The sequence below is a fragment of the Chelonoidis abingdonii genome, unplaced genomic scaffold (genome assembly GCF_003597395.2).
Source record: "Chelonoidis abingdonii isolate Lonesome George unplaced genomic scaffold, CheloAbing_2.0 scaffold0975, whole genome shotgun sequence".
NCBI classification, from domain to species: Eukaryota; Metazoa; Chordata; order Testudines; family Testudinidae; genus Chelonoidis; species Chelonoidis abingdonii.
The window spans coordinates 1-8,246 of record NW_027425236.1 but is presented as its reverse complement, the minus strand read 5'-3'; the positions used below and the strand labels follow the sequence as shown (position 1 = coordinate 8,246).

General features: G+C 54.2%; 2 non-coding genes across 2 annotated transcripts; both read right to left on the bottom strand.

Annotated features, from left to right (window-relative positions):
• Nucleotides 1-4,478: 4,478 nt before the first annotated feature.
• Nucleotides 4,479-4,550, bottom strand: TRNAF-GAA (transfer RNA phenylalanine (anticodon GAA)). The gene has a single exon. It is a non-coding gene; the product is annotated as a tRNA-Phe (tRNA).
• Nucleotides 4,551-6,079: 1,529 nt separating this feature from the next.
• TRNAS-UGA (transfer RNA serine (anticodon UGA)) lies at nucleotides 6,080-6,162 on the bottom strand. The gene has a single exon. It is a non-coding gene; the product is annotated as a tRNA-Ser (tRNA).
• Between the last annotated feature and the right edge of the window lie 2,084 nt (nucleotides 6,163-8,246).

The window sequence follows — 8,246 nt, the reverse complement described above, 5'->3', positions numbered from 1 at the left end:
GCGCCCCTCCACTTTGCACACCTGAGACAAGTGCCTCACTCACCTCGCCCTTCTTACAGCGCTGCAAACTCCATCCCAGAGCCTGCACCCCAGAACCCCTCCCCACCCAAACTCCCCCCAGAGCCTGCACCCCTCCTGCACCCCAGTCCCAACTCCTAGACCTCCTCCCCACACCCAAACTCCCTCCTAGAGACCAGTCTCTCACCCCTTCTGCACCCAAACTCCATCCCAGAGCCTGCACCCCAGAACCCCTCCCCCAGCCAAATTCCCTCCCAGAGTCCAGCCTCTTACCCCTTCTGCACCCAAACTTCCCCCAAAGCCTGCGTCCCAATCGCCAGCCCCAATCCAGAGCCTGAACCCTAGACCTCCTCCCTGTACCCAAACTCCCTGCCAGTTCCAGTCTCTCACTCCTTCTGCATCCAAACTCCCCCCAGAGCCTGCACTCCTCCGGCACCCCAATCCCCCGCCCCAACCCAGGGCATGAACCCTAGACCTCCTCCCCCCACCCAACCTCCCTCCCAGAGCCTTAGGCAGGTGCAGGTTGGAGTTTTGAGGGGCAGATTCTGGGTGGTAGGAGTGACATTAATGGTCCACTGGGAGGACTGGCCGATTGGCACTGGCCCTAAGGTAAATTGAGGTTGAGACCCTGCTTTAAGGGATTGGAGCAATGCTGGAGAGACTGACGGGTAGAGCTGGGGAGCCGTGTGTGCTCCAAGGAGAGTTGTTGTGGTGCTCTGGTGACACAGAGCGGGGGTGGGGAGTTTGTAAGTTGTGGTGTTTGTATAGAGATAAAGTTACCAACCCCCAGGTTCAAAACTGTTCCTGCTCTGGGCTACACACAACACTCTTTGTTGAGAGTGTAGATCAGTGGGTGAATGTTCCCCTGCAGGGTAATGGCTTCCTAGTTCCAATCCAAGTGATTCCCTTGAAAAACTTTTTCAAATGAAAATGGATTTCCAGACCCATCTCCAGTATGTTCAGGAGTTCGCTGAATGGGGGTGGGGGACAGCTTGAAATGAATTNTGCCCTCCACCATCATCTGCAGAGCCCACCTGTCAGGGCAGGAAGGGAATGTTGCTCCATGGATCCTGGTTCTCAGATGGGACTGCCCTGGGATGGGGTGTGTGGTTGCATCCATTAGGTCACCAGACTGAGCCTTCTAATATCCTTGGTGATTGTTCCCAAGATCCAGGACTTTGTGCTCAAACATCTCCCAGCTTCCTTGTTGAAAATAAGGCCAAGATTTCCTTGCAATATACAGGAAGAAAATAGATTTTCACCCCAGATGGGACTCAAACACACAATCTCTGGCTTTGGGAAGCTAATGCCTTATCCATGAGGCCAGTGGTGCCCTGTTGTACAGCTGCTGAAGAGATGGAAATTCCCTCTCATAAATGCACATTCCTTGCATTTGTTTCAACACCAAATAACCCCTTTATGTACCTTACAGAATTGTCTACATCCCTGGCAGCGAGGCAACTGGGCAGGTTGCTGACACAGATGAGCACCACCTTTCTGCCAGCCATCTTTAGAGAAGAACCTCATCCTAGAGTCACCCCTCCCTCCCTCCTTCAGCACATCCACGTCTGTGGCTCTGAGTGGCAGTAGGATGATTAGGGGGTGAATCTGGGGCTGGAAGGGGGATAAGGTCAGCCTGTAAGGAGTAACCAGGTGGGGCAGACCCAGGGGGAGGTTGTGGGCTGCTGGTTGGTCATTGGGACAGGAGCTCTAGATCAAAGCTGCACAGCAACCTGACACCCAGGATTATAGGGCAGACATAGTGACTCTCTTACTGGCCTCTGTGAACCCCAAGCCCTTGTTACTAAGGGCATTTAGGAGTCTCTGTAGCTTAAAGCTTCTGGGAGCTCCCCAGGAGTCTGGGGGCATCAGCTGCCTCCTGCCTCACAGGTTAGACTCTTGGCGCTATGCCAGCCACCCCTTCGCTTGAAGGCCCAGTATAAGAAGAAGGAGGTCCAGTGCTAGCAGAAAGGGGTTTTGATTGATCGACCTCTGTGTTATGGGCACAGGATACTTTCACTGTGTCACTCTGCTGGCTTTTCTTCAGCAGTGCCTAGCGGCCCTGGCTCCAGGCTAGTGCTTGGTGAGCTCCGGCACTGGCAGGATGTGCTGCAGGGTTCTGGGCAGCGGCCCTGGCAAACCAGCTGCTGGTAGGTGTCTCTGTGGTATCATAGATCAGTGAGTTCAGCTGTTAATGGAAAGGAGGGGAAGTTATGCTGCCCCAGGAATGCCACTAAAAGCTCCTCAAGGTCTGCTGAGAGCCATGATGTTCCCCTTTTGCCACCTTGAAGGCTCCTTCCTGGACACAGTGGGCTCACCTGCTGCCTACAAGAGTGTGGGGGCCGTGCTGCAAAAGCCCATCTCCAAGCAGCCAGGCCGGAGGCTTGGGCTTAATCCTCAAGGCCGAGCGCAAAACCTTCAGCTGGGAATGTTTCACTTCCTTCCTGCCTCCGCTCAAGGAGCAAAGGAGAAGCGGACAAGACACGCTGGCTCGAAGTTGCTTCCCTCCCACTTCCCTGTACGCTGTGCAAAGCTCTTGGCCTGCCTCATGCCTCGTCAGGAAAGCGCGACCATGTTGCCCAAGCCTCAGTCACATCCACAGCCTGGTGCACCCCAGGTGACGGAGCGCAGACCACGCAACTCAATGGCAGGTCGAGTCGGGAGCCTCGGCTCTTTCCCCTGACAGCCACACAGGGCTGCCTCCTAGCATCCCGAGAGCCTCCCTCGTGTTCTCCCGCAGCCGCCTGCCTGGTGTGGGTGGGAAAAGGGGACCAGGAAGCACTGCGGCCTCATTCCGGGACAGGAAGCCCTCACCACGCCCAGGCCTGCCTCTTTCCTTCAGCCCAGGCAGCCAGAGGTGCCAGGGAGCTCCCTGCAGGCAGGCTGCACGCCTCAGCCAGGAAATAAGGAAAAGGCAATGAATGAAGAAGTCAGGAAATAACAAGGAAATGAAGAGGTTTGTCTCGAACGGGTTTCTGTCCATTTACCATCTTCTCAGCTACCACTCAAAGTTAAAGACCTAAAGTCGACCTATCAGGCATAAGTACAGATGGTTAGATGGGAATTAAAAGGAGCTGCTGTCACAAGTGTTAGGTGCCTGCAAGCAGCATGCAGACCGTTTAAAAACACTGCAATTAGAGGCTCAGATGAAACTGTTTTGCCCTAAATCAGAAACGACAATAGGAGGACCAGCAGAAAGCCACTCTAAGGTAAATGGGCCGAGGAATGGAGGCTGTTAGAGGCAAAAAGTCATTCCTCAAAATTTGGAAATCAATCCTAGTGAGGATAATAGGAAGGTGCACAAACTCTGGCCTGTTAAGTGTCAAAGTCTAACAAGTCAGGCCAAGAAAGAATCTGAGAAGCAACATGCTAAAGACACAAAAGCTAAGCATAAATCCAGTCAATGCGAGTCCTGGTCTGTCCTGCAGAAAGATGAACCCCCTCTGTAGGCTGGAGTGAGCTCCTCTAAGCTGACCTCACTACAGACCTGTGCCAGGTAGTGCTCATTGTAAAACTGTTTCCTCTGACGGTTGGGAAAAATGGGACCAGGGGTCCTCAGGCAGGCTGACACAATTAAAATCCTCCCCCAACAACAAACATCATGCAGTCCAGAGGAAGGAGCCTTTGATCTTCCCTCTCATGCCTTAACTGGGGACCATACACACTAATATAGCAGTAAACAGTGCCACAGAGCACAAAGTCTACCAGTAATGCCCTCCCTGGTTGGAGCTCCACCACCTTCTGTACTCGCACCGCGAATGTGAAAACAAGACTCCAGTGGCCAGGGAGATCCCCATCATTCTTCCCTGGCCAGGAATGGCCCTTCCCCATCGATCCAATCACCCTTCTCCAAGCCTATTGGGCCATTTCACAGATCTACCCTAGAGTTGTTAATGTGCATTTTTAGTTTAGCCTGAACACCACCATGTCCAAGTCCAGCTTAGCTCCAGGCACTGAACATCAAGCACCTCCTGGGCCCCCAAATCCCTTTTCCACCTTCCACACAGCCATTTTCACAGATGCCCTTCCCTGCTACTGCCCTTGCTCAGCTGCGCAGAGGAGTTTTCATCCCAGTCCCTGCCTGTCACTGCCCAGCAGCCCTCTGGCACCATTCCTGAGGGTCACCCTGCCTTGCTCTCTTCCTGCCATGTTGGGAAGACAGCTCTCATCGTAAAGGTCAGGTGGGCCAACTAGGGCAGAAGCCCATTCTATGTTTTCCTACTGCAGAGCCCAAGATCAGAGACTCAACTTTCAGTGCCACCCAGAGGGGGGGGTCAAGGCAAGTGGGGCAATTTGCCCCAGGCCTGCAGGGGCCCCATGAGAAATACAGTATTGCAACTTTTTTTAATGGAAGGGGCCCCCAAAATTGCTTTGACCTAGGCCAGCCCTGCTTCACTTGGGTGCAGGCACGCTGTGCTGCTAGAGAACAAGCTGTCCCTGCACAAAGGGATGAAAGAACCTGCCAAAGCCTGGTATTGAACCAGGACCTTTAGATCTTCACTCTAATGCTCTCCTAACTGAGCTACTTTGGCAGCATGATATGGATTATTTGGCCTGTTGCTTCTCTGTCCAGGATGTTTTTGCAGCAGTTGCACACAAAAAGGACGTCATTGTGAGCAGCCCATGAAGACAAGACTCGCTTTTGCCTGCCTTGCTCGCTTGACTTGCTTCCTCACCCTGTTCTGCCCTAGTGCCTGGGTTGACCTGGTGGTGGAAAGGGACTGGGGGCCAGTGGCCTGTGGGGAGGAAGTTGAGCTGGACCCTGAGCTAGACTAGACCCTGGCAGTGAGAGTCTGGCCACCACTTGCCGCCCCACCTGTTGTCCTGGCTTCCCCCACTGGGTGTCATTTCGGAGGGAAGTGGGGCTTCTGCCTCCCTCCCCGATTTTCACACAGCAGAGGAGTGCGAACAGGAAAATGAACGGCTGCTCCACACCCCACCGGAGGAACCAGACGCCCTTAGCTGTGGTGAGTAAGAAATGGCTGTTGGCTGACAGGGCCTGTCCCTGAGGAGCTGGAACAGCAGCTGCTGCCTCCCCTTCAGGCTCCAGGCTGTGGGAAATGCTCATTGCCTGCCTGCATGGGCGGATGCTGCTCCATGCTCTGGAGAGCGTCTGTATTGCTCTGTCAACCCCCGTCTTCACTGAGCCAGTCTGGTAAGGTCCCAAGTGCCCCCTCTGGCCTGGCAGCTGAGAGTCTGTGCAGACATCAACCCCCTGCCAGCCCCACAGGCAGCAGCAGTGCCAGCCCCGCCCCCCCCAGCACCACAGGGACACTCAATGCACTTCCTGTAGGGAAATGGCTCCTTGGCATCCAGCTGCTAGAGTGAGAGCCAGGAGAGAGCAGTGTCTGGCTCACCTTGGGGGAGAGAAGAGACCTGATGAGCGTGGATCTCCCTCTGTCTCCCCTGCAAGCTGGTCAGTTTTATTGTCACTGTGATCAGCATTTCCCTTCAGGGCCGGCTCTAGAGGGATCCGGGGTCTGGAGAAAATCCCCCTTTCCTCCCAGGCTTCTGCCCCCCTGCTCCACCCCTTCCCAAAGCCCCACCCCTGTCCCATCTCTTCCCAGCTTGCACCATTCCTCTCCCTCTCCCACCTCTTCCCATCCCTGCTCCTCCTCCTCCCCCACCCAGTGCCTCCTGCATCCCACTGAACAGCTGATCACTGGCAAGTGGGAGGGTGCTGAAGGGGAAGAGGAGGAGCTTGTCAGCAAGGCCTGTAGTGGGGGGGAGCTGGCTTCCAGTGGGTGCTGAGCACCTATTTTTCTCTGTTGGTTCTGCAGGCCCATAGCTCCCATGGAGTCGCTGACTTGGCTCCTTTCGCACTCTAGAGAGAGGAGCAGAACCAGGGCTATGGCTGATCTATGGGGCACTAGGTGAGTGCAGAGCTTCAGGTGCTGAGAGTTTGCCTGACCCCTCAGGGACACAGTGTGAGGTGTGGTGTCCCAGGGATCTCTATGAAAGGAGCAGAACAGGATTTACTTGGGGTGGGGAGAGAATGAGAGTGTCTCAGGGGTTGTACAGAGGTATTGCCTGGGTGAGAGACTGGCTAAAACACAGGCCTCACTGTGAGCAGGATTTGAACCTGCGCAGGGGAACCCTATTGGATTTTCAACTCCAACGCCTTAACCACTCAGCCATCACAGCTGTGAAGCACAAAAATGCCCCAATGCAGAGAAACTGGTAAAGAATCACAATGCCCAGGCTTGAAGTCATCTGAACTACAGAATTCCCACCGCAAAACCTGGCTCCCAAAGCACAGGGGGGATTTGGTTTTGTTCTCTTTGCTTAGCCATGTGCAGTCGCACAGAGAGCACGTTTAAAAGTCTCCCCCCACAGAGCGGGAATGGGAAATGATTCTCAACTTGAAGCTTGATGTGAATGAGGATTTCTGGGCACAAGGGCCAGGGACTGATCTTTGCTATAGAAACCAGTGACACACGGAACCAGGCTAAGGAAAATGTTTCCTGGAGTCAGTAACTGGATTAGCAGCAGTATTGTGCAGAGAAATGTCTCACAAGAGGAGTCAGTGCATTGGTTGTTCAGTAGCAGAAGTCACAGCTACCGCTGAGGAGGGCGAGCTTTGGTTTCTGGCCAACAGTGGGATGAGTTTTATTATCTCCAAATTTCAGTAGAAAAATTCAGACCCAAATTGTATGTGGTGGGGGTTTCTCTGGTTTGTTTTGTTTTTCTCATTTGAAATGTCCTTGATCATTTTTCTGGGAAAATTGTTTGGACAAGGCCATGGAAGAGTTAGAACAATTACAAATCTCCATGGAAGTGAGGGGGTCTGTCAGCACTGGGGGAGGGGTGGAGATTTTCATGGAGGGGAGCTGAGGAGATAAATGAGAGGCTTTTGCTCCAGCAGAGGGAGCAGATTGGAGTTTCATTTTTACCAAGTGAATCCAAGTGAACCCCCCCACACACACACACACATTGCTCCCCTGCTGCTGCTACCCCAGCTCAAACCCCACTGACACCCCCAGTATGTGACCTACAGCTTCCCGCTGACAAAGCTTTTATCTATCAGAGACAAAATCTCCTCATCTGCCCCTTCTCCCAGCTGAGCCCTCCCCCCACAGAGCCCTGGAGAACCCCGACCTAACCATGCCGGGGGTTTGGGCTTAGTCTTCAAGGCCAAGCACAAAACCTTCAGCCGGGCACATTTCACTCCCTTTCCACCTCGGCCCAAGCAGCAAGGGAGAAACGAATGAGACATGCTGACTGGAAAACGCCTCCCTCCCACTTCTCTATAGCGTTCTGTGACATTATTAATATGAACTGGGACCGTAGAGATCATTGTTGCCACCACTGTTATATATGTGCAGCAAGTATTGTACACAGGTTGTCGTGTGAGGTGTCTATGACAAGGTTATGATTTGTTGGTTATAATTATACTAGCTGTTATGTGTCTACCATTTTTGTATTTGAAGTTATGAATATGGGTTATTTACTTGTATCTCAAATGTATTTGATTTCAAGTAGCTTCAGTGTCATCAGCTCCCAACTCCTTCAGGAGTCCATAGCAAAGAGACCCCCCACACTGTCCTGGACTCCCTGGGAGGTGTCTCCCACCCCATCCCACTCCCCGCCCAATGGAGCATCAAGGGTTAAAGTGGCAGCATCTAGTGTCAGTGGGGTTCAGTGGCTCAGGCCAGACACCTGAGCTGGGGACCCACCCCCATAGCACTGCTCAAGGGCCTGGGCCCAGGGTGTTCACAGCCCCCTCCTCACCCTTCCCTGAGCCCAGCCTGGCTCCTCACCTGGAACAAAGCAGAAGCGTCCGTCAGCCTCACTGCTGTCCGTGTCCCAGGCACTGCTGCTGTCCCATGGGGAGTAGGCCGAGCTGCTGCGGCTGGGAGAGGGATCCTCCACCTCCTGCCCTGGGAAGGCTGTAAGGTCCCCACTGACCGGGCAGGGCGATGGCTTCTGCTGGAAATGGGGGCTGGGATCCTGTGGCTGCTGCTGCCCACACAACAAGCCCCGGAGTCACTCTGCCCGGTTCCGCTCCTGGGCTGGGTCCTGCCTGCACAGCCACATCCTGGCCCAGCTCCATTTTGGCCTGGCCGGTGCCTCTCCCACCTCGGCTCCTGCACCGGGAGCAGGTTTTCTCTTCCAGAAGACTGAGCACTTCCACCTCCTGGCCTGGCCGAGAGCTCTTTCCCCACTGGGGGGATGGAGGGACCACTCCGCTTCTGGGGAAGATGGCAGCTGCTTCCCTCAGGCTCTGG